The sequence below is a fragment of the Pyxicephalus adspersus genome, chromosome 9, assembly GCF_032062135.1.
Source record: "Pyxicephalus adspersus chromosome 9, UCB_Pads_2.0, whole genome shotgun sequence".
NCBI lineage: Eukaryota > Metazoa > Chordata > Amphibia > Anura > Pyxicephalidae > Pyxicephalus > Pyxicephalus adspersus.
The window spans coordinates 14928508-14952628 of record NC_092866.1 but is presented as its reverse complement, the minus strand read 5'-3'; positions in this window follow the sequence as shown (position 1 = coordinate 14952628).

Below are 24121 nucleotides of genomic sequence, written 5' to 3'. Positions count from 1 at the left end.
CCTAGTGTGTTTCATTAAAAATAAATGGCACAGCATCTTGGTATGTTTAGGGTGTTACCACAACAAAGTTTTAAATGAGCCCTAAATCAGTGTTTCAAAGGTCTAACAATTTTTAGTTATAGGTTGACATTGGTATTTTTACATACTGTAAGAAAATGAAAAAAAACAATGCTACAGTTGATGCTATCTTATACCAGCTGGATGAATCAATCCACTAAAAGCTACTCGAAAATGAATTATTCGTTTTGGAGAGACAGACCGTTTAATAGCTATCCAACAACACACTTGTCTTTCATTTTTACTGGTCTTTTAACAGTAGATTTTTCAATGTTTCCTGGCAGATACAATTTAAACCAGTGTCAGAAATACATACTTAATAAATTGAAGTCTAATCAACAAGGCTGAGGATTGGGAGGAAGACGGCTGCCAGGTGCAAGGATTTATTGTGCTAACTTTTTTCTCTCTCTACCTAATATAGTGCGTAATTAGTTTGATAAAGAAGAATTGACTAATCAGTAAACATGTTGAAACTGTTCTCCAGGAGTGAATAGAAAAAATAGAAAACAGACTGTAAAATTCAGGTTTCACTGGGATTGTGTGCTCCCTATACACCTCGGTAGCGGGAAGTAAATTAATGCTTTTGTAAAGTTTATAAAATTTGCTAATCTGTTTGCTTATGAAAGTGAACTCTAGTCTAGGTGAAGACTAGGCAGAGTTGGGGTATGGAAAGAGCCACCAGTCAATGTCTGGCATGCAATCCTTTAACTTACCTAAAAACCCTACAAATTCTAGACATTTAACACTGTATCAGGCCAATGGGCATACATTTTGTAATGCGCCTGGGCACACAAACCACGACCAACTCCAGATACCCTTAAATCAGGCTTTATTCAATATTAGTCCAGGGCGGATCCCTCCGCCTGCAGAGACAGACAAGCTGTGAGCAGAGGAGCAGCCTTGGTTATGCTGCTTGCTACTGAGGGGTCTCCCTCTGTGGCTGGGAACCCCAGGGACACCGCAGGCTCGCAGGGCGGGTAAGTTCCTTACACATTTCAATTTTTTTATTATAGTTTTGGACAAATTGGAAACTTTTTCAGGTTTTCACTGATCCTCTTCGGAATGTAGCAGGAATACAAAGTATGGCTTAATATTAAAATAATGACACTGTGTGAATGTGGGGTCCCTATTCCCAAGAACTGAAGCACTGGCAGATAATTAAATAATACCTTTAGCCACTTTATTGATAAAGCTGCCAACTTTTGGACAAAATCTAATTATTCTTATAAACCCACAATGCAATGCCTGACCACATTTTCTCCATGTCACAGTGCTTACCTTTAGTCATTGTATGTCCTGCTTTAAGCTCATATTAGATAAAAATCGAATTAATACTCTATAACAACCCACACAATATCTATGAAATAAAAAAAAAACACATACATATAGTACAATTCAATAACAACTTCATTCTTCCCTTCTCTTTGAAATGACTGCATCCTAGCCAACATACAATGCAGTATGAGATGAAGGTTGTATGACATAAAACGATGTAAGAATCATCAACAAACTATCTTCAACTACAATAAAAAATGTGTGTGTTCCTGAATACCATTGTTAGTTAACTAATTCTGTTCACTTTCTCTTGGGAATGTTCTTTCATTTTTTCCACTGGTTAATTGTTTGCAGTCAAGTCACATTGCAGCCCAAGTCATAGAAAAAATATATAAAGTGTATAAAAAATATACAGTACTGTAATTTCAACCAGTTATTCAATTTTAAAAAAGATTATTCGTTCTGATGTGATAGGAATGTCCTCCTTACAACAAACAGATATTGTAAAAGAAGAAAGGTACTTGGAGTGAGAACCATGGATAGTGCCAGGTAGAACTCATAAAGACAGAACGCAAAGGGCCTGATTTAATAGAGCTCTCAAAAAGCTGGAGAGGATACACTTTTCACAGTGAAGCTGGGTTATCCAACAAACCTGGAATGGGTTTCCTAAAAGTAATTTGCTGTTTGTTAACAAATGTTTTCATTCCTGGACCAGATCCATTCCAGGTTTGCTGGATCACCCAGCTTCACTGACAAAATTGTATCCTCTCCAGCCTTGAAGAGCTTTCATAAATCAGGGCCAAGTGCCAATGTTTCAGGGCAATTTAGGGTCCCTTCCTCGAAGCAAAATAGCGACGGCACTAAGCGACAGGACCCTGCGTGGCCCAAAAGGTTGGATTATTATGATTGTATTGCTTTTACAATAAAGCAAGAATCCTGCTCTTTGGAGTGTTGTGGAATTCATCATGATAACACACTGAACTGAATTCCAGGCTTCTGGGTTGACTGATGCTTAATATCATTAAGCCTGGAAGACTAACTACTTGCAGCCAGAGTTATATTTTAAGTGGCTTTAAAATATTAAGAAAAACTCTTGGGGTCTATAATTTTTTTTTCCTTAGTTTCATCCCTTTTTTTTTTCTTGTTCGGTTTTATTTGTTTTCTCTTCTGATTTCATTTTTCTCCATTCCTCTAGGACCTTTTATGGATAGAAAAGGGGGCACACATGCTTTCTGCCACAATTGCTATCCACAAAGGTCTCAAACCTAATAAAGCAGAATTTTACATTTTGCACAGGGTAACACCATCTTTACTCCTACAGACAATCTTTGGCCATCTTGATTGATTGTGCCAAAATTACACTTCATCCCAAAACATGAAAGGAAGTTGGGATCGCCAAATCAAAGATGAAGATGTGCATGAGAAGCTCAGCGATCAGGCAGGTAAGACATCGTCTGTCCCTTTCTGCAAACCTAAAAGTGGGACTTTAGTTCCACTTTAAATGGTCTGGTTTCAATATAAGAAAAAGGGAAATTAGGCTGTTGCTTTGCCCAGCATTGGATCTTGTTGGAAAACTCATTCATGACATCCCAAAAGTTGGCTTTTGTAACTAAAGAGATCGACAGATTCTGCAAATTGCAGTAAAATTTGATGTATTACTGTACTGGAAAATGTATTTAAACTCTTTAGAAGCTCTAACATGCTCTAGAATAAGGTCATCTACTATCTGATTCATTGCCATGGAAAATAAGGCATATCAGTGCAAATGCATATTTTATCTACATAAGTTTAAGTTTGAACTTGTCTCACTTTTTCAAGTGTACTTTCCTTTACAATTTTTATCCAGTCTTCATTATACCGCCCACTATTTTTAACACAATTGTAATATCTCATACTAGCACACTGAACTGCTTTTTTTCATAGCTTTCACACACTTCATTTTTTCTGGTATCCATCAAGAACTGTAAATAGCTTTGGAAATGGATCAAACTTTAATATGCCAGATAACCTTACCTAGTCTTGCATATAAATATTACATTCTATTTTAAAGACAGAGTGGTGATTTTATCATTTACACTACAAAATTAGTACTAAATCTTTTAGTGGAATGTCTATATATTTTTCTCTTCTCCTCTTTTAGTCTTTCTTTCTCTCCCTTTGAATGCAAATAAGATTTCAGCTGGGATCAGTGGAGAGAATAGGTCCTGGGACAGTCAGAGGTAAAGAAGTGAATGGGTGGTAAGACCGGCAATATTATTGGGGTAAAACGTAATATAAAGGGGATGAAAATTAAGTCCAGAGACATTATCAGAAAAAAGGAGTATTTCAAGAAAGGTTGGAGTCTAGAACTTTACTGTGTAACCCAAAACTCTCTCTCTATCAGTCTTGTTTTACCTCCTATTTGATCTCTCCTTTTCTTTATGGCCAGCAATCTAAACTTGTTTGCATGAATTGCCCTACATATGCATTTGGCTACTCCACTATAAGGAGAAAAGAATACGCGTTACCAGAAGCAACTCGGTACTTCCGGAGACTGCACCCCTACCCTATCAGAACAGGGAAAAAAAAACACAACCAAGTATATGCACACACTATTTTGGTTGAATGGAAGCAGTTGGAGGTGTTGTTGGGTGCCATGGCCTTGGGGTACACCCCTGCAGTTTACTACAATTCTCAAATTAATTTAAGTCACTCTCTCCTTTCTTTCCCAGTTTTTCTCTCATTCCTCTCTCCTTCTTTTCTGTCTCTTTCATCGCTATATCCTGGACTCCAATACTACATAAATGTAAAGATTATATATAGTTCTGCAGTTAAACATTGTGAATGGCAGTCTTTTTATTGCAAAAGGGACAGGCAATGTCTCGTCTGCTGTAAAACACCATTACCAGTCTGTTCGTGATCTCATTTCTTAAAGAATACTGAGTTACTCATGCACAACACAGAGTAGGACGCATGGATATGCAGAATATCCTGGCATCCCCTGGAACTGCTGGGACTTGCATGTACATGTACTCATTCCAGCTTTGCCAATCAAAATGGTCAAAACCTGAATAAAGATCAAGTGAAGATGGTGGTTCCCATGATGAAGCCAGGAAAGATTAGTAAAAGAGTTTTTTTTACATTTAGTTCTGTTCTAATAAATCTCTGCTTTTTACTCTTCCAGTGCCTGGTTCGAAGTGTCATTCCCCATTATTCCATATTTAGACTTTTCGTGAAATGCATGCGAAGTGTGTTTTTCACTCCCAAATGTCAGGAATTCGGACCTCACATTTTTTATCCTAAATGCCAGTATCTTTGTTTCTGCATTTGTTAACTTATGTAATTTTATATAATGTATCTGAGGTTACTATTACTTTGCTCTTTTCTTTGGAACTTGATGACTTCAATCCTTTCAGTGTGAACTGAAACAATTATGTAGATCAGAAGTTCTTACATACCCATAACCTAACCCATGTCTTGGTGAGACTATAATTTGTGCTGCCTCTTTGAAAGGTTACTGTCTACTATGACTATTAATACAGAAACATTCTCTATTTCAGCTTGCCATTTTCATAGAAACTTTCAGAGGTTTACCATACAAGAATAGAAAATGATCTCCCATGCTGTGCATTGTTTTTATGCTCTGATATTGCTCAGTATCTTCCCCGTTGTAGCTATATACTATGCAAGATCATAAATACATCCAACATGAATTCTACTGATAGAAGCCAGCAGAAGAAAAGACTGAGTTGCTCAGTACAAATTACAGGGCAAAATAATTAGGTGCAATAATAAACTAACTAATCATAATAACTTCATAGTACAAATATCAAACTGGAAAAAATATTAACATAAGGCTAAAAAAATGAAAACAAACAGCGCAAAGAAAAATGACAGTGTGGAAAGTACAACACAGTATAAGTAGTACCATTAGTAATACACAGATCTTCTTCTTCTTCCAGCCTGTGATTAAGCAGAAAGGAGTAGCAAGAGACAAATGAGTCCATCTCTCTGTCAGTCTGATCTGTTTTCCTACCAGCAGTTTTTTTTTTGTTATGCAGCATACCTAGAATCTTTTTATGCTTCGCCCTTACCTCAGTTTAAGTTCTAGTGTATAGGCATTGTAGGTACCTAATGCAAAATTCAGGTCCCTACTATGCTTTTTTCAAAGACAGTTTAAATAGCTCAGATCTTCTTTGCCCAATGATGTAATAATTCATAAATGAATGCAGAACAGAGTCAGAGCTGTAAATCTGACAGCTCAGTTTTGCAGCTTATAGAGGTAAAATGCACCTGCCCATGTGTAATTATTTGAGCTCTATAGCAGTCTGGTGTTGTGAGCAGAGTTTACAGAGCATGGACCTATTATACCGGTAGTGGAGCAAAGTGGCCTTGGACAGCCAAAGGATAACCCTAGTGTAATATGCAAATTTAGGCTGTCAGGCTGGATATGGCTTGAAGAAGCAGGAACGGGAACCCACCCCAGAACCTCTAAAATACTGTATGGCACAGGGGTGTCTCTCCTGCCTTGCTTTGGCCCTCACTATACAGGGGAACTCAAACAACAAGCAGACAACCTGGCATTGTTAAACATTGAGGCTGCATTGCATTGCACAATGGGAAATGGGAAAACATGGAGGGAAAACCACAGATATGAGTTCAGTACTGTGCTATTGTTTCTTTATTGCTTAATCAGAATCCTGGGAGGAGGAAAGTAAAACAGCAGACTTTTGTGAATGGCTGAAAAGCTTCATAAATATTTTGACAAATGAAACAATTCACAATTATTCATTCAATTGTGTATTTACTTGTCTGATCAAGTTCAAACTCTATCATAAAGAAATGTAGAAATAAAATCAGTTTTTAAAATACGTAAGCAGCCGGACATTTCAATGCGTAGTCCCCAAATCAATAATGATTATGTTTTCTTTATGTGAGAGAAGTATTCACAAGTGTTTCGCTCGGAGACCTATGCTTATTCGTTAATAAATGCGTTTCTCTCTGCAGAGTCAGCAATGAAGAATCAAATTAAGCTGAAATCAAACGCTATAGCATTTCCTAGTGACCAGCGTGTACAGAGAACAAGTGTAATGAAAATAATTTACAGTTGGAAAATGTCAAAGCTACGTTTCTTTTATCAAATAGAACTGTTATTCACTGAAGCATGGAGACATTACTCAGGGAAGTTAGTGCTGAAATGTATGATTGTATTTGGATGCATTTCTTTGCTCTCTATTTAAATATACTATATATATATATATATATATATATATATATATATGTATATAAATATGTGTGTGTGTGTGTGTGTGTTTGTATTGCATATAAATGTTGTTTTGTATGCAGGACCTTTTCAGACCCTTTTGGCTCCATAAGCTCAATTGGTACTGCCATACCCCCTCCTAATGCCACTGCCATATTAGTTCTATCACCACCATAAAGGTTTGTTTAGGTGGTGGACAAATGCACAATATTCTTACTTGTGTTTAAGAATAGTTTGAGATGCTTTTGAGATACCGCTGAATTCCTTCCGACCTTCCTTTAAGCTTCTTTTAATCTTGATCTTTTGGCTAAATTAAACATAAATGATACGGCAGGTTCATCTTTGAAGACAGGCACTATCCCTTCTGCAAAAAAGCATTCTTACCTGGCTGATTGTTCTCTTTATCTGTCAAAATCAGCAAAGAGAGTCAGGATACCCAGCAAATCTCAGCTTCCTCTGTAGCTGCTGGAACCGAATGAACACCAGTGTGCCTCCATGGAATTAACTCCATCCTTGCCCAGCCATTAAGATGAAACTAGGAAGAAAAGAAGAAATAAGATGGCAAGTAAGCAGACGGAATGAGAACAGGTGAGTGTATTTAAAAAAATGATAATCAAGCAGATAAGAGTATTTTATTACAAAAGGTACATTGCCTGTGCTTTCTGCAAGAAAGACTTGTCTGATTGCAACTTTTTGAAAAAACAGTTCTGCTTTCAAGCTCAACTTTAGTAAACGTCTTCCTCCTAATAAGAAGACAAATCATTGCCTTACTTTAAAAAAAAAAACGCTTACTTGGCTAAATTAGGTAATGGGAAATATCAAATATTGTAACATAAGGTTAATATGTGCTGTTGTAAGAGAAAGTTGAATGGTCCTGCTAGGATGAGGGAATATGTTAAATAGTTCTGCTGGGGTGGGTAACATAGTTCAGGGGCTGCACATACAGCCCGAGAGAATAGCCTTTTAAAAGATGGAAAAATGGAAGGTGCCTAAAAAAGGTTGTGAAGAACATTTGAAAATATTACCATATAAAATTTAAATGACCTCATGATATGGCCCTTCAAAAAAGCCCAATTGAGACATCGGGCTGATGGTGGATATAGGCACTGCCAGTCTGATTCCTCCCTTTTGGGTTAGTGATTCTAATATATTGTGGTATTGGTTGGTGCTAATTTGGTTTTAACATATGGAATATATGTTATATAAGAACATATGATATGTAGGTTTTCCTAAATGTGGTGGGTGTTTGCTCCAGGTACTCTGGTTTCCCCCAAACCTCCAAAAAACATGAAGTTAGTTTTATATGCTTCCGCAGAAATTGTCCTTGTGGAAAGTAAGCAGCAAAACCCAAGTGTGGCAATATAGATGTGGGATAACAATAAAGAATAAATCCTAATCAATGAACAATTTTTTAAATGGACTTTTGTATATTGCCCTTCATCTACAAGGTCTGTGGACGCTTTCAGTGGACGTCACTACTTAGTCTTTTAATTAATGCCTAGAATGCGCTAGGGTAGTTTCTCAAAGAAGGTTCCTCCAAAGGTTGCATGAAGTTCCTTGCGCAATATGCAATTTGTGCCCTTCAGGTCACTTTAGGTGACACCAATGATCTATTTGGTGATCTGTAAGGGTGACATTCTTCACAAAGTCCAGCAATTAAAGAGGCATTCTTCCCACTGATGACCAATCTAATATAATGTGAGCTGTACATAAATATAGAAGGGGTTCCCTGAAGACCTGAAAGTTATTTCAAGGGTTCTCCTGTGTTAAAAAGGTGTAGAAAGGCTGTGCTAGAGGGACAACACCACCCTAATGGAATATTAAAAGAAGAGCTTGAATCAATAGTCAGCAAAGGCAAACCTGGGTTGAACCACTTAGTCTAATGCCACGCAAACAGAAAATGACAATGATTAAGTAATTTCCTGTATAATATCATATTAGGCAAATATACATTTTAGAGAAACTTGCAATTACCACTGTAAAGTTCAATAATATAAAAGCAATACAGTCAGAAAAAAGATGACATGCCTTTCTATTATTTTGAATAAAGCAGAAAAGCATTTTAGCCGGAGTTTATATTGCGGCTTCGCTTCACTGAAACTAACACTGGGATTTCAACCTGAATAACTACAATGATTAATTAAAGGCCTCGTTCGGGATGAGTGAGCATCATTATTGTTTTTAAATAGGAAGGCCGATAACCATTACTGATTATTCCTCAATTCCCATTTATACTTGTTAGAGACTAAAGAATACTAAAATGGGTTGTGTAAATTCTGCAGTTTTAAGACGCTGAAAATTATATGATTTGCATGCAGAACAAATGTATTATAGCTGGAAGGCATTGTTTAAAGTCCAACTTTTGTGAATTAGGAAGTTGAAGTATGAGTGTAAATATAGTAAGCAGACTGTTCAGCCAGTCGATGGCTTCAAATTTCCTTGCTCTTTGATATATTTAGCTTCATAATTACTACTGTGAAAATATAGATTTTTGTTTGGATACTAAAACTGTATTTTCTAAAAAAAAAAGTTATTTTTTCTTTAAGGATTGCTATTGTTTTGTCATATTAATGGTTACAAAATGTTTGGTGCATTGGCATACAGAGCCACAGCAAAAACTTTCAGTTAAATGGATGCAATCAACAAGTGTGCAACATTTTTTAAGTAAGTCCAGACTTTTCAAATGGTCAAAGAAATCTTAAATTAATGAGTCTCATTTAATGAAAAAGAGAAATGGAGGCTGTAGACACCTCTTTCAGTTGTGTATGTCCAATTACCTCACCCCACTCACTTCTATAAATGAAATGAATTAGAGAAATAAAAGCAATAGAAAAAGAGGGGTGTTTCAGTTGGCAAATGTGGTTTATATATCATAAAGTTGTGCAGTAAGCAAATACTGGTAAAAAACATATAATAATTTATATCATACATTCAGCAATTGAAGAATACAAGAACAAGAAAAATACGGGACTTTAATGGCAGTGGATTTACAAAAAGTTATCATATACCCTTTATTTCCCTTATTAAGGGATTATATATCTTAAAGTTGTGCAGTAAGCAAATACTGGTAAAAAACATATAATAATTTATATCATACATTCAGCAATTGAAGAATACAAGAACAAGAAAAATACGGGACTTTAATGGCAGTGGATTTATAAAAAGTTATCATATACCCTTTATTTCCCTTATTAAGGAACAACAGTTAAAAAATACACATGCCTCTTCCTTTATACCAAGTTTCAGAAAGAGTAAATCAACATTGTTAGCATACGTGGGCTAGATACATTGTACACATTACATATGATGAGATCATCCAACGCGTTTCGCAGACTGTGTCTGTCTTCCTCAGTAATTGGTACAGCTAGTAGGTGTATCAGCACAAAAGTTGTTGCATTCACTGGTTTGCTTACTCTCTTGGTATGAAGGTAGGTAAAAGGCAGAATTAAAATCACAACACACAGAGATGGCGGTGTCCCATATATGTTCTTCACAATGATATTCAGTACTTCTCCAGATATTATTGATAATACTCACTCCATTATGGACTGATAATATATAATTATCACCAAAAACTAGATTCAATCATATGATTCCAACCTTAGGGACTTGCACTTAAATTGTATGAAAAACCGCCATCCTCTGTGACACCAAATGATAAAAAAATACATTCAGCAATACATCAAGGTGGTCATTTCCTGATTAGATACTCAGGGTATAGTTGACTAGTGTATACTAGGCAGAGATATCCTCCATATATTATGGCTAGGTTAAAATCACCATAGCCAGTATTGAAGAGAAGACTAGAGTAACCCTGCAACACCTCTTTGCACCTCCCACCAACAACCCTTGAGGAGAAGAGGCTGAGCCTATGGCAGGCCTTACAGGCTATTTATCCCCCATTACAGGAGAAGTACAGTGAGTACTTCGGCTGCATTCATTGAGGAGTTCCGCGGCTTGCCCTCCTTTAACCTTTAGTGCCTGGGGATCGCTCACAGGAGGTACTCCTCCTGTCAGTGTGAGTCCTGTGGCTGTGCTCATCAATGAATGCAACCGTGGGAATCATCACAGGATGATTCTGACAGCTGCATTAATTCAACACAGCCGCGGTACTCCTGTTGTTATGCAAGCGGGTGTGGACCCACTGTGCCACTGACTCGGTATGCTCCAGAGGGGCGTAACTAAGCTGCTACCTGGTCTTCCCTAGAACCTCTGATGGTGAGGATAGGCTTGGGCTGCAGGGTAGCTGCCAGGTGCCTCTCCAGAGCAACCCCCAGGCCAGTGGCATCTGACCAGAGGAATCAGGATACCCGGTGCAAGCACCGAGGGGCTTGCGTGGCCAAGAAGGTGATGGCAATCAGACAAAGTCCAGAAACAAGATCCGAGGTCAGGGTCAGGCGGCAATCAGGCAAAGGTCCAAGGGTAAGAAACAAGGTCCGGTACACAGTAAAGCAAAACAGAGAAAAAACCTTAGCACTAGGAGTTACACAGGGTAAAACCTAGAGATTGCTCAGGCAACTTCCTGTAGTAGGAGGTGCCTTTAAATACCTGCAGGAAACCAGCCATAGGCTGTAGAAAACAGAGGGCATGTATATGTTACCTCATAGATTAAGAGGGACACACCCACGCCAGCTCAAACACCAGAGCAAGTCTCCAGCAGGAAGGAAACTCAGGCATGGAACACAGGTAGTGGGGTTACCTGAAAGATAGGACCCGGCGCCCGTGCCAGCAATTAGGAGCAGCGGCGCCGGCATGACCTGCAGTGCTAACACTTGTGTTCTTGGATAGAGAATCTCTATCCAAGAACACATACTACAGGGCTACAAGAGCAATCAGGAGAGCGGAGCTGATCTCGACGGCCAAATTTACACAGGCCGTTCTCGCTTACATGTTCGGTAAGCAAGAACAGCCCGATTCGCCGTGAGATCAAATTTTAAGATTTTGCTCGCTCATCCCTATCATCTAGCCCTAATGTAATTGTCCTTGTTAATACTCCTGAAAAAGCCGTAAGGGCAAAACGTGTCGGGCAAAGACAGGTTACACAGTTACTCCAGTCTTCTCTTCAATACTGGCTATGGTGATTTTAACCTAGCCATTATATATGGAGCATATCTCTCCTATCTCTCCTGTCTAGTATACACTAGTCAACTATATCCTGAGAATCCAATCAGGACGTGACCACCTTGATGTATTGCTGAATGTATGATATGAATTATTATATGTTTTAATACCAGTATTTGTTTACTGCACAACTTTAAGATATATAAACCACATTTGCCAACTGAAACACCCCTCTATTTTTCTTCTTTTTGAGTCTCATTTAATGTATAAAGGTACAATCTAGACTTATTGTACCTTTAATCTTGTACATACCCCACTCTCTACTAGTTGCTTATTTAGACTTTACTGAATACTGAGCTTCAGAAGCTGGGTAGAGACTGGCTCAATTCCTGGCTGGAAGGTGTCCAACATATTTCACCATTTATATCATAAATCTGACTGTCCCTGTCCTGCCCATTGTATTCAGTTCTTTTAGCTATACAAGCTTTGGAAAGTATGTGGGTTTTACTTAGCATAGTCCAAGTAGGACTGAACATATCTAGTAATGCCAATTCTTCAGACTGATATCGATTCATCACATAATTTTGATAAATGTATAATTTCTCTGAAGAGCCAGCCCACTGTGATGTTTCCAGGAAACTAAATACAGGATCTTGTTCACCCCCTCCCTTCATCTATGATTGGCCTGCAATGCATAGAGGAGCCCAAAGATGCAGTCATGATACCACTGGGAAGTCAAATATAGGTAAATTAACACTATTTTTAAGAAATCCTAAAGATGTTTTACAACTCTTGCATGTAAGTACAAATGGGTATTGGGAATACACCCTAGCATTTATACCCAGATGGGCAACTACTGATACCCACCCGGAACCAGTGCCTGTGTTTGAACTGATCGAGAAATTATTATATATATGCTTTAGCACACACACAGGTAAGCACATGCTTGAAATTTATTTTTGTATACAGTAGGTAGTAAACTGATCGATTGTTGTGTCACAGAGTTTGGTGGACCCACTGTATTACCTGGGATGACAGTCAATTGACAAAGTTCTATTGGCAGACAGGTAGATAAAGCATAGAATGTGCACAACTCCTCTGAAACTTGGTCCACATGATTGTTCAGTCTGTGACAGTCCACAAACTTTTTGACAGTTCACAAATCCAAGATTTAAGCAGAGACTAAACTGATATTTAGACACGGGCTGAATACCCAGCAGTCTATTGGTGCATTACTGTTTAGGGCAGATGAGAGGTTCAGAGACCTGAGCTTTAGTTTTACATATTGATCCAAGGGTAATAGTTACACCCTAATAGTGCAATTCATCATTATACAAACGTACGAACCAGCTCTAACTTGAAACTATTTTTTTTAATGTACCAGTTAGAGAAATATGTGTTGGGCATTGAACTTTTTTGCTAGTACATTAGGAAGGGTAGGACATTTTGGCATGTTTTTATTGCTGTCTACTGTTGCAGAGATTTTCCTACAATTCTGTAGACAACAATAAAACTTTGGATTTCCTACTATTTTACACTTTGGTGGATAATGAAGAATAGCCCTTTGCAGGGGCAGATATAGGGAGATGCAAATGTGCCACTACACAAGGGCCCCAGACCCTTCTCGGCTAATATAGATTGTTCAGCAGGGAGACCCCAAGTAAGATCTGAACAGGGGCCAGCTACATCCACCACTACCCTATTGGATACACAGAAAACATAAAACCACTGGTTTTAACTCTTTAATATATATATATGTATATGAAGAAAAATAGAATTTAACTGGTGATTTGAATAGCACATCACAGCAATCTGTGGTCACTTAATGAGTAAAATAGTGTCATTGGGACTAATTTGATAAAGCTCTCCAGGGCTGGAGAAAATACACTTTCATCAGTGAAGCTGGGTGATCCAGCAAACCTGGAATGGATGAGATCTATGTGGTCCCTGGCTGATACCACTGGTGATCACCCCGCTTTACAAACTATTACCCTTTACATTGCTGAGTCCCCACCATTTATTATAATATCTGGTCCAATAATAAATAATACAGCTTTGTTAAAATACAGACACTACTTTCCTTAAAATGAGAAAAATGATCTTTTTTTTTTCTTTTAGTTATGATGCCGTGTAGCTTTAAATTGATGCTGATGCATTATGCATGAGACTCGTCTACATGCGAAGGAACACTTTTCCGCGAGTGTATTTTATGGGTGAGGAATAATGTTACAATAAAAGAAATATTACGGCTTCACCACGGCAGCAGATCCACAGTCCTATTCAGGGGAGCAATATAAATTGCATCAGAAACTGTACTAGATGAGGTCTTATACCTAAAATATACAATTTTTACTGTTGTTTACACGTTTGAAATATTATCTGCTGAAAAGAACACAGGTAGAAGCATAATTTAAATAGGTGCTGAGATGCAGTGGACACATGGGCTAGCAGCTCCATCTAGAGGACTTTATATCAGGGAAGAGCTGTCATCGAAAACACGGCTTACATATACAATATTCTTATATTCGATGGATAGTTTGTATGCTAGGCTAGTCATATACAAGCCAATTATTCTTCCAATATTGGAGCTGTGGATAAGCTGCCTCTGATTATCAAAGGTCACATTTATCTGCTTGAATATGCAAGATGAAGAATTAGATTTTAGGAGAAATGTGTTGATGTACAAGAGACAAGCAATGGGCCCTTCCAACGCCCCGGATTTGGGGTTTGGGACTTTTAATGCTCTTGATTGTGGCGGAGGTCACATGGCATTAAGGACAAAGAGGTATTATTTATATAAAAGTAATTTTTTGAAGAACTTTTACATATCGTAACTTTTACAGAACTTTTTTTATATTGCTGATTTTTACATATTGAACTTTTACATATTGATGCTCAAATTGGTTTCAGAGTTTTTTATTAATTTCTTTTATTTGTGACTATGCAACTTTCCCATCCTGCTGTCTCTCCTTTCTTCAGTTGTATGTTTCCCCTTCCCTCCTTCCTGGTTCTTCACTTTTCCTTCATCTCTTCATTGTTCATAATAGTAGTAGTAAAAGTAAAGTAGTAGTAGTAAAAGTAGTTTACTACCTGTTATTATCTTCCAATTATCATTATTATCATTATTTTTATTGTTATTGCCTCTTAAAAAATTTCTAAAGAATTTTGGAAAGTAAAAGCTATTTTTGGAGGTTGGGAATGCTTAAAACACTTTATTAAAAATGGGCTTGATTTAATAAAACTCTCCAAGGCTGGAGAAGATACACTTTCATCAGTGAACCTGGAATTGATTTCCCAAAAGTAGTTTGCTAATTGTTAGCAAATGTTTTAAATCCTGGACCATATCCATTCCAGGTTTGCTGGATCGCCCAGCTTCACTGATGAAAGTGTACCAGCAGACAGAGAAAACATTCTGTATGCTTTCCTAAATTAAAAAAAACCCTTGACATTGCAGAACAATATAACTAATTTACAACAGTAAAAAGCTGAAAGTAAAAGGGTCCAATTAAACTATTATATGTTCTTCTATTGTTCCTTCGTTTATTATAAAAAGGAGGTCAACAGTAATCCAAGGTTCCTCTTTTCTTTTGTTAGTATAAAAATATATGTCCTTCAGACTCTTTATACTTTTTCTATTTAATAATTAATTTAGATGTTAATACCATGTGTATTGTGATGAATATATAATACAAAGTGTATGTGGGGAATTATAAATCATTTATATAATATCTGAAAAATACATCTAAAAACAAGAACTACATAAATGATGTGAGTCTGTGAGTAAGAGCCATGCTGCTGTCTTTGCATATCATTTATAAAGTTTTGAAAGTTTTTTAAGCTAAAACATGCTATTTTGATATATTTTGAAACACCATTTTGATTTGATATATTCTAAATTTCTTTGTCCCATACTAGGTAAACTTCACGGACATGTCTAAAAAGTATTGCAAAAGTCAAGCTCTTTTGATTTAGGACCTGGTACATAAGTACACCTTGCCCACCACCAACCCTGAGCTCAACCCATATTCTTTATACATCACTCAATGGGCCTGATTTATTAAAGCTCTCCAAGGCTGGAGAGGGAACACTTTCATCAGTGAACCTGTGTGATCCAGAAAACCTGAAACTGAATTCTTAAAAGTCATTTGCTATTTGTTAGCAAATGTTTCCAATCCTGGACCAGATACATTCCAGTTTTCCTGAATCACCCAGGTTCACTGAAGGAAGTATATCCACTCAAGCCTTGGAGAGCTTTATTAAATCAGGCCCAATTTGCTTGATTGATTAAGGCTTTCCAAGACCGTATAAGATAGACTATTATGGGAGAACCTGGGTGATCCAGCAAACCCAGAATGGATTTCCTAAAATCATTCGCTATTATTTGGCAAATGTTTTCAATACTCGACAAGATCCATTCCGGGTTTACTAGATCACTCAGGTTCACCCATAATTTTCTATCTTCTTCCATCATGGACAGCTTTATTAAATTAGCCATAAGGAGGTTAATTTTTCTAGTTGGCCCCCTATGCAGCATTATGAAGCTGTAATTTCCTCATATTATTTAAAATGTACTGAAGAATCCATGAGACATATAAAAAGCCATATTTTATTCAAGCTATATCTAAAATATTGGCCATTTAAAACAATTTGCTCACACTGTACATACATTTTTTTCCATTATTTGACTTACATTTCTTCTGTGAGCATCCAAAAGCCAGCGTACTCTGGAAAAAAAGACCATTAAATATAAGTTAACAGGAGCAGAAAGGTCACCCAGCATCCCAGTTACAATGGCTTAATAATTACAATTCCCTAGTTCATAATTATTGCCAACTGCAATGTTTTGGAAAATGTGTTTTTTACAGGCATTATTTATTTATTTTATTTTTTATTTATTTTGCACTAAGCAATAATATCTCACCATTTAATGAGATGTCTTGGAAATAGTGTTTTTTGCAGGAAAACATCTGTATTTAGTAGCTAATTTTTATATAATACTGGCTTAAACAGTTTCATGACCAGAGGTCATTGATGCCAAGACCAAATTTAGTGGCGGTAAGTATGCATTGGTTAACTTGAAAATAACTTTTTAACTTTTAAATTTCATTTTTACATAGGTTTTTTTTAGAACTGCTATGTTTTATCTTAAGTTGACAAAAACATAAACATCTAATATATATTACAATTGTAACTTTCAATTATAGTATTAAAAAATGCCTCGTTGAATGTCAGATTCGCTGTTTTATAAATGTTGTACAGTCCACTATGTTTGGATTTTTTTCCCATACTTCCCATTGCAGGATGTGAATCTTTCTATTTAGGAAGCAGTTAGTTATTTTTTTTTTCAGGTAGTTAAGAAGAGCAACCTATTACTATCTTTCTCTAAATTAACGTTTATAAAAAATAAGTATTGCCTCGGGTTCTATTTATAAAACAATCCCTGATGGGAATCAACTAATGTCATTGAAACACATGGACCTAGAAGTTTTCTTCAAGGACATGTTTAAGGGATTTTCTGATTCCCCGTTTTATTAATAGAGCCCGCAGAGTTAGTTTTTAAGGTTTTTCTTAACTTCCTAAGTGCTCCTGGGACCGGTAGTTTGATGATATTGCCCTTATGGGGACATATATAGCAGTAAAACCCAAAAGAGGTTTTAAATTATCCCATGTGGATTCAAAACCAACAGCTGGTTTCAAACTCAACTGCTTCATAAAAGAAATGCCCCCAGTCACTAGTATGTCTGGTGCTGTCTCCAGCAGACTGGGTTTATTATTTCCATCCTTATCTACCCCACTTCCTCTAAGCCTTGGCTGTCATGGACACACCCCCTGGGGCAACAAATCATTAGTCCAGCCTGTGCTTACATTACTCCTGGGCGGAGCTGTAATACCACGTTTACAAAAACACTGCACTATCTGGGAGCAAGGTCTACTAACTGCCATCATTAAAGAGAAGAAGAAACATTTCAAAGATTCCCACCTATGTCTGCTCCATGGTAGGTTGCCCCATCTCCATTCTTTTTTTACTTTCCGAATTCAATGTTCATCTATTTTGATTGACCATGCTGGGATGACCTAACTTATTCCCAGGATGAGAAGAATGAGAAGATGAATTGCCAGGTTTCCTGCATGTGCAGCTCAGCAAAATCAGGCAGGTAAGAGCAGTTATTGTAGAAGGAACATTGCCTGTCCCTTAATGCAATAACCACCTGCCTGAATTTCAAAAGTTCAAAGTGGGGCTTTAGTTGTCCCAATAAAGTCCACATAAATGACACCACACCAGCCAAAAGACTACAGGGAAATTAAGGTATATGCTAAGTAGTAGTAATAAAAGTAAATTAAAAAAAAATATAAGGGCTCCTTTAATAAATTATTCCCCTGTCAATTTGTCTGAAATTCGCTGACAGATCACATTTCTCTACACCTATCATTTCAGTTGCTATTAAAACAATGACCAGTTCTGCCACCTACTGGCCAATCCTGAAATGCACAGCTGTCACAATAGGAAATGCTATCTGTGTATATGAAAATGATAACAAGTCTAGAGCGAATAACCAGGGGAATAATTACAAAAGAGCCCTAAAACTGTAATTTTGGAAATCCTAAATCCAATAATTGCTACATCCAATTTAGGAAATTCTGATTTATTTTTCTGCATTTTACTCTTGCACTTTAATACATACCTAATTATGCACTTAATTATTGACCAATAATATTATATAACTAAAACTTTTATACTTTATACTATACTTTATATTTTAAAATATACAAGTATTTTATAGATAATTTTGGAAATTAAATACACAGAAGTGTTTCAGGTCACAGCATAGTTTCCAGATAACTTCAGCAATTGTTCAGTAAAAAAACAAAACAAAAACATATGGACAAAATTGAAGTTTTTTTTTTGCATTTGCCTGAAATCCTTATTTCATGTAAAATATTTGCTTGAGCTACCAATCTAATAAAAATAAAAGCACAAACATCCAACAAAAGGAAAGTAAATAAAGGAAGAGAAATAAAAAAAAAGAGTAAAGGAACAAGAACACAAGCGGATTATGTTACACTAGAACAAGCAAAAATACATAATGCCCTCAAGGGAACAAAAGAATCATTGTAAATGCACTAGAAATAAAGCTGAGCATTAAATTAGAGCTGGTTCACTTCAGTAACAAAGTAACTAAACAAGGACAAAATATCCATGGGACATTCATCTGTTTATTCAGCTTCCCACCAAGTCTGGAGAAAAGGCGCAATAAACATATAATTTGAAGCTCGACGGTGAATGTGTTTTTTTGATGTTCGACAATACCAAACGCAGCACTTTGTGCTCCAACCCATAAACTGTCTACAGCCTGACATTTCATCTTTTCTGGAGCATAACATTCACCTTTTATTATTGAGTCCTTTTACTACAGATAGTTTAAAATAGGTCTGTCAGCTTCACACAGAGCAGGAAAGAAGCCATTTTGTGCAGTGAGCAAACATTGAACATGTGGGCGGTTATATGGAGATCTGTTGCATTTAGCTACAATATGTTTGTGTAGGTTTTTAGCTTGAACAATTAGGTGCACGGAATGCAGGTGTCATATTTTTGTACCCATAAAGCTAAAATATAATCATAGTGCAGCTTACCAGTCCTTAGATGAGGCACCTCTTTATTTTCACCTTGTGATCCTGCTAATAATTCACTTCTTGTCCCTGGGTGGCTATGCTCACTCCTCTTTGGTATCTATGGAGGAAGCCATGGTTGTCACTAAGACTGGGCTTCACACACATGCAAAGAGAACCTAGCCTGCTCTTTTTGGATAAATCTCTTTACGCTCTCCTTCTCAACACTTTAATTCTTTACGTTCTATTTCTTGATATAAACTCTTTTTTTTTTTTTTCTTTCCTGGATAGAAGCCTTTTCATTTTCTGGTGTACCTGGAAAGGGTGCAATCAGGGGTACAGTTGTAAAAAAGAAGAGGGGGTATGGTACTATCCATGACGTGCCCGCCCCACTACACCCCTGCCTATGTGTCACTCAAAGGGGAAGGAAATTCCCCCAAAGTGATGTCATGATACCAGAACCCGCCCACTCCCCCATCGCTGGCTCAAAGACACAGCCTGCCCACCGCCCTGAGCCTGCAATTCCATACGGGAGATGTGGTGCACCAAAGAATTCTTTGCAAAATAAGAGTGGGAACGCCTACCCATTCCCGAAAAAAGTGAGGGGTTTAGTGAGGGCCCCACTACACCCCTGGGGAAAATACCTCTCCTCCATCCCTTGTACAGCCCAATTTATTAAAATTAAAGCTAAGACTGGAGAAGATAGACTATCATGTAAAAACCTGGTTGTTCCATCAAATTTGGAATTGATATGGTCCAGAACATTTATCATCTAATAGCAAATGAGCTTGAAGAAATCCATTCTAGGTTTACTGGATTACCTAGATCTTTTATTAGTTTTGAGAGCAATATTAAATCCGGCCCATTGTGTACATATATGCATAGTAAATATGGCAGCATCAAAATTCATGTCCTTTTCTGCTATGGACATGGAAAAATGCAGTGACTTTCTGATTTAGCTTCTATTGGTAGAATGCTTGATCACTCGGGAGGGTGGTGATTCTTACTGGAAAGTAAAGATTAGTTAAGAATAGAGAGCATGGTTGCAGTTTAATGAAGAACTACACTTAAAAATGAACATTTGCACTTCTGTATGCATTTCCACTAAATGTATGTACTTCTGTGTACAGTACCAGGATACCTGGGTGCCAGGAATGAACACATATGTACATGCAGATCCTGCAGGATGTTTTATGTTATTACAGCCTTGCCGACCAACAAGGCTGTAATGACGAGGATGGCCAAGGATCCCTAAACCTATAAAAAGATCAGGTGAGTATGTCGGCTCTGAAGATGGTTCAAGAAGAATTACATTTAGTCCTACTTTAATTTCCATTACATGGGGGTAATGGGAACTAAAGCTGTGCAGCTCACCTATCCATGTTCCATAGAAATGTGCTGCCAAATTCCTCCAATGATAATCATTGACCATCTTGCTTGGTCATACCAATACTGTGCATCCCCGGCACACACTAGGGAAGCTGGGCTTTCCAGGTTTTCCTGGCAATCAAAGCTGACGCTGTGCAGCTCAGCTTTGTGGCCAGAAACCTGGAACAACCAGGCGAGTAAAACTACAAGGTGCTCTACCGTTCAAACATTGGCAGACATGAGGTTCATTTTACCAAGGTGGAACTAAACTCACCTCCTTTCATTCAACACATTTCCCTTGTCTTCTTCTGGCATCAGGAACCAGAATCGTCTGCCACTCAGTAGATAGAACTGTCACTTCTTTTGGGGGTTTGGTTGAAGTTAATTTTATTAGGAGGTATGGTTTGATTAAGGGAAAATGTCTCTGTTACCATCGATGGTGGGAAAGACAGGGGCAAATCCATAAAAGGCTGCTTGCAAGCATTACTCCTAACTGCCAGAAAAAATTAAATATGAGTCAGTGTAAAGATGGCAGACCTTGAAAGTGTCTCCTTAAAAAATGGTTTGTTTTCTCCATGTTGACCAAGCCCGAAGATAGAATTTACATTGCAAATGTGACCTTGAAGTTAACAGACATGTTATAAAATTGCATTTTTGCCTCCCTCTTGGGCATTTTATACTGGATGAGACCACAAAATACCCAGTGGGATGCATTTGTCTAGGTATATCAAGCCTATTGGACTGTAGACTCCTGGTTCTATTGGGCCCAATGTATTGTATTTATACAATAAAGCCCCAGAGGGACTTGGTAAGCCAAAAGAAGTTTCCCCATCAGAACTACAATAGCCCTGCCAAGATTACATAAAAAAGGAATTTACATAGCAAATATGACCTTGAAGTTAAGAGACATGTTAAATAATTGCTTAGAGAGTGACCAAACATTTTTTGTTCTTCTCCCTTTGGCCTTTATTACTGATTAAGTGCATTCTTCAGGTGGACCAAGCCCATTAGGCTGTAGACCTCTGGTCTTTTTAGCCCCATGTATTGTATTTATATAATGAAGCCCCAGAGGGACATAGTAAGCCTAAAGTGTATTTATCAGTACTACAATGACCATGTTAAAAAAATAATCAAAAAAAATAATCAAGGTCAAAGGTCAAATGTGACCTTCAAGTTAAGAGTTTATGTTACTTTTTTATGCAGAGAGTGACCAAAACCTTGGGCATTTTGTACCCAGTACCCAGTGGGTTGCATTCTTCAGGTAGGCCAAACCTGTTGGGCTGTAGACCCCTGCTTAAATTGGGCACATGTATTGTATTTATGCAGTGAAGCCCCAGGAGGACTCAGTAAGCAAAAAGATGTTTCTTCTTTAGAAGTACAAAGGCTGAGATGACAAATAAAAAAAAAGAAGATATAATTTAAATATCAAATGTGACCCTGAAGTTAAGAGACATTTTTATACCATGGCTCAGAGAGTGACCAAAAAATCTTTGTTCTTCTCCCTTGAGCATTTAATACCAGATAGAAGTATAAAGTGCAAAAATTAATTTAATACAGATTAAGTGCATAAAGTACCCAATGGGTTGAGTTCTTCAGGTATACCAAGCCCCTTGGGCCGTAGACTTCTGCTCCCTTTAGACCCATGTATTGTATTTATACAATTAAGCCCCCAAGGGATTTGGTATGCAAAAAGTTTTTTCATCAAAACTACAATAGCCATGCCAAGATGACATCAAAAAGAGAAAAGGAATTTACATAGCAAGTGTGACCTTGAAGTTAAAAGACATGGTATATTATTGTGCAGAGAGTGACCAAACATTCTTTGTTCCTGTCCCCTGGGCATTTCATACGGGATAAGAGCATAAAATGCCCAGTGATTCTGAATAAGTAAGATTGACAGAGATGGATGACTGTTTATATAAAGCTGTAGAGAACAGCTTAAAATTTTTGAATACAATTAAAGACTTTCAAACGTTGAATTTAGCCATTTAAACAATTGAAAATCAAAGCACCTTTGTGGGCAAAGTCACCACCTTGTACATCTGGGAGCCGATCAGCGGGCAAAATAACAAACGACTCTGGCAGAAAAGCGCATATAAATAAACATAACATTTTAACCTCATTGTACCTGGAAAAATGTAAATCTGCTCTATTCTGAGCATGCTGGGTTTGTAGGAGAAAGAAAAATGCAATCTTAATTTATATGCATTCTTGTAAATATGCTAACACAACTGTAATATGAAAGCAGGTGTGTGTTGGAGTGGAATGTATACAGTCATGTGTGTAACCGTTGGAAATTATTGGCTTTTATGACATGAATAGGCAAACAGATCTTCATTTACTCACTACCTACAGATAAAGGTGATATACTTAGTTAAAATACTGGGGTAATTTGCCTTTTCAATAAAACACACAGAGCCTGATGTACTAAGGATTTTTTTCATAGCCACCATGAGATCATACATTGGAAATATACAGTTAGGTCCAGAAATATTTGGATAGAGACAACTTGTTTTCTTATTTTGGTTCTGTACATTACCACAATAATTTTAAACGAAACAACTCAGATGCAGTTGAACTGCAGACTTTCAGCTTTAATTATGTGGGTTGAACAAAAAGATTGCATAAAAATGTGAGGAACTAAAGCCTTTTGTTACACAATCACTTCATTTCAGGGGCTCGAAAGTAATTGGACAAATTAAAAAGCTGAAAATAAAATGTTCATTTCTAATACTTGGTTGAAAACCCTTTGCTGGCAATGACAGCCTGTAGGTCTTGAACTCATGGACATCACCAGATGCTGGGCTTCCTCCTTATTAATGCTCTGCCAGGCCTTTACTGCAGCAGCTTTCAGTTGCTGTTTGTTTGTGGGCCTTTCTGTCTGAACTTTAGTCTCCAACAAGTGAAATGCATGCTCAATTGGGTTCAGATCAGGTGACTGACTTGGCCATTCAAGAATATTCTACTCCTTCGCTTTAATAAACTCCTGGGTTGCTTTGGCTGTATGTTTTGGGTCATTGACTATCTGTATTATGAAACGTCTCCCAATCAATGTGACTGCATTTAGCTGGATTTGAGCAGACAGTAGGTCTCTGAACACCTCAGAATTCATTTGGCTGCTTCTGTCCTGTGTCACATCATGGATAAACACTAATGTCCCAGTGCCACTGGCAGCTATGAACACCCAAGCCATCACACTGCCTCCGCCATGTTTTACAGATGATGTGCTATGCTTTGGATCATGAGCTGTTCCACGCCTTCTCCATACTTTTTTCCTGCCATCATTCTAGTAAAGGTTGATCTTGGTTTCATCTGTCCAAAGAACGTTTTTCAAGAACTGTGCTGGATTTTTTAGATTTTTTTTTTAGCAAAGTCCAATCTAGCCTTTCTATTCTTGAGGCTTATGAGTGGCTTGCACCTTGCAGTGTACCCTCTGTATTTACTTTCATGCAGTCTTCTCTTTATGGTAGACTTGGATATCGATACGCCTACTTCCTAGAGAGTGTTGTT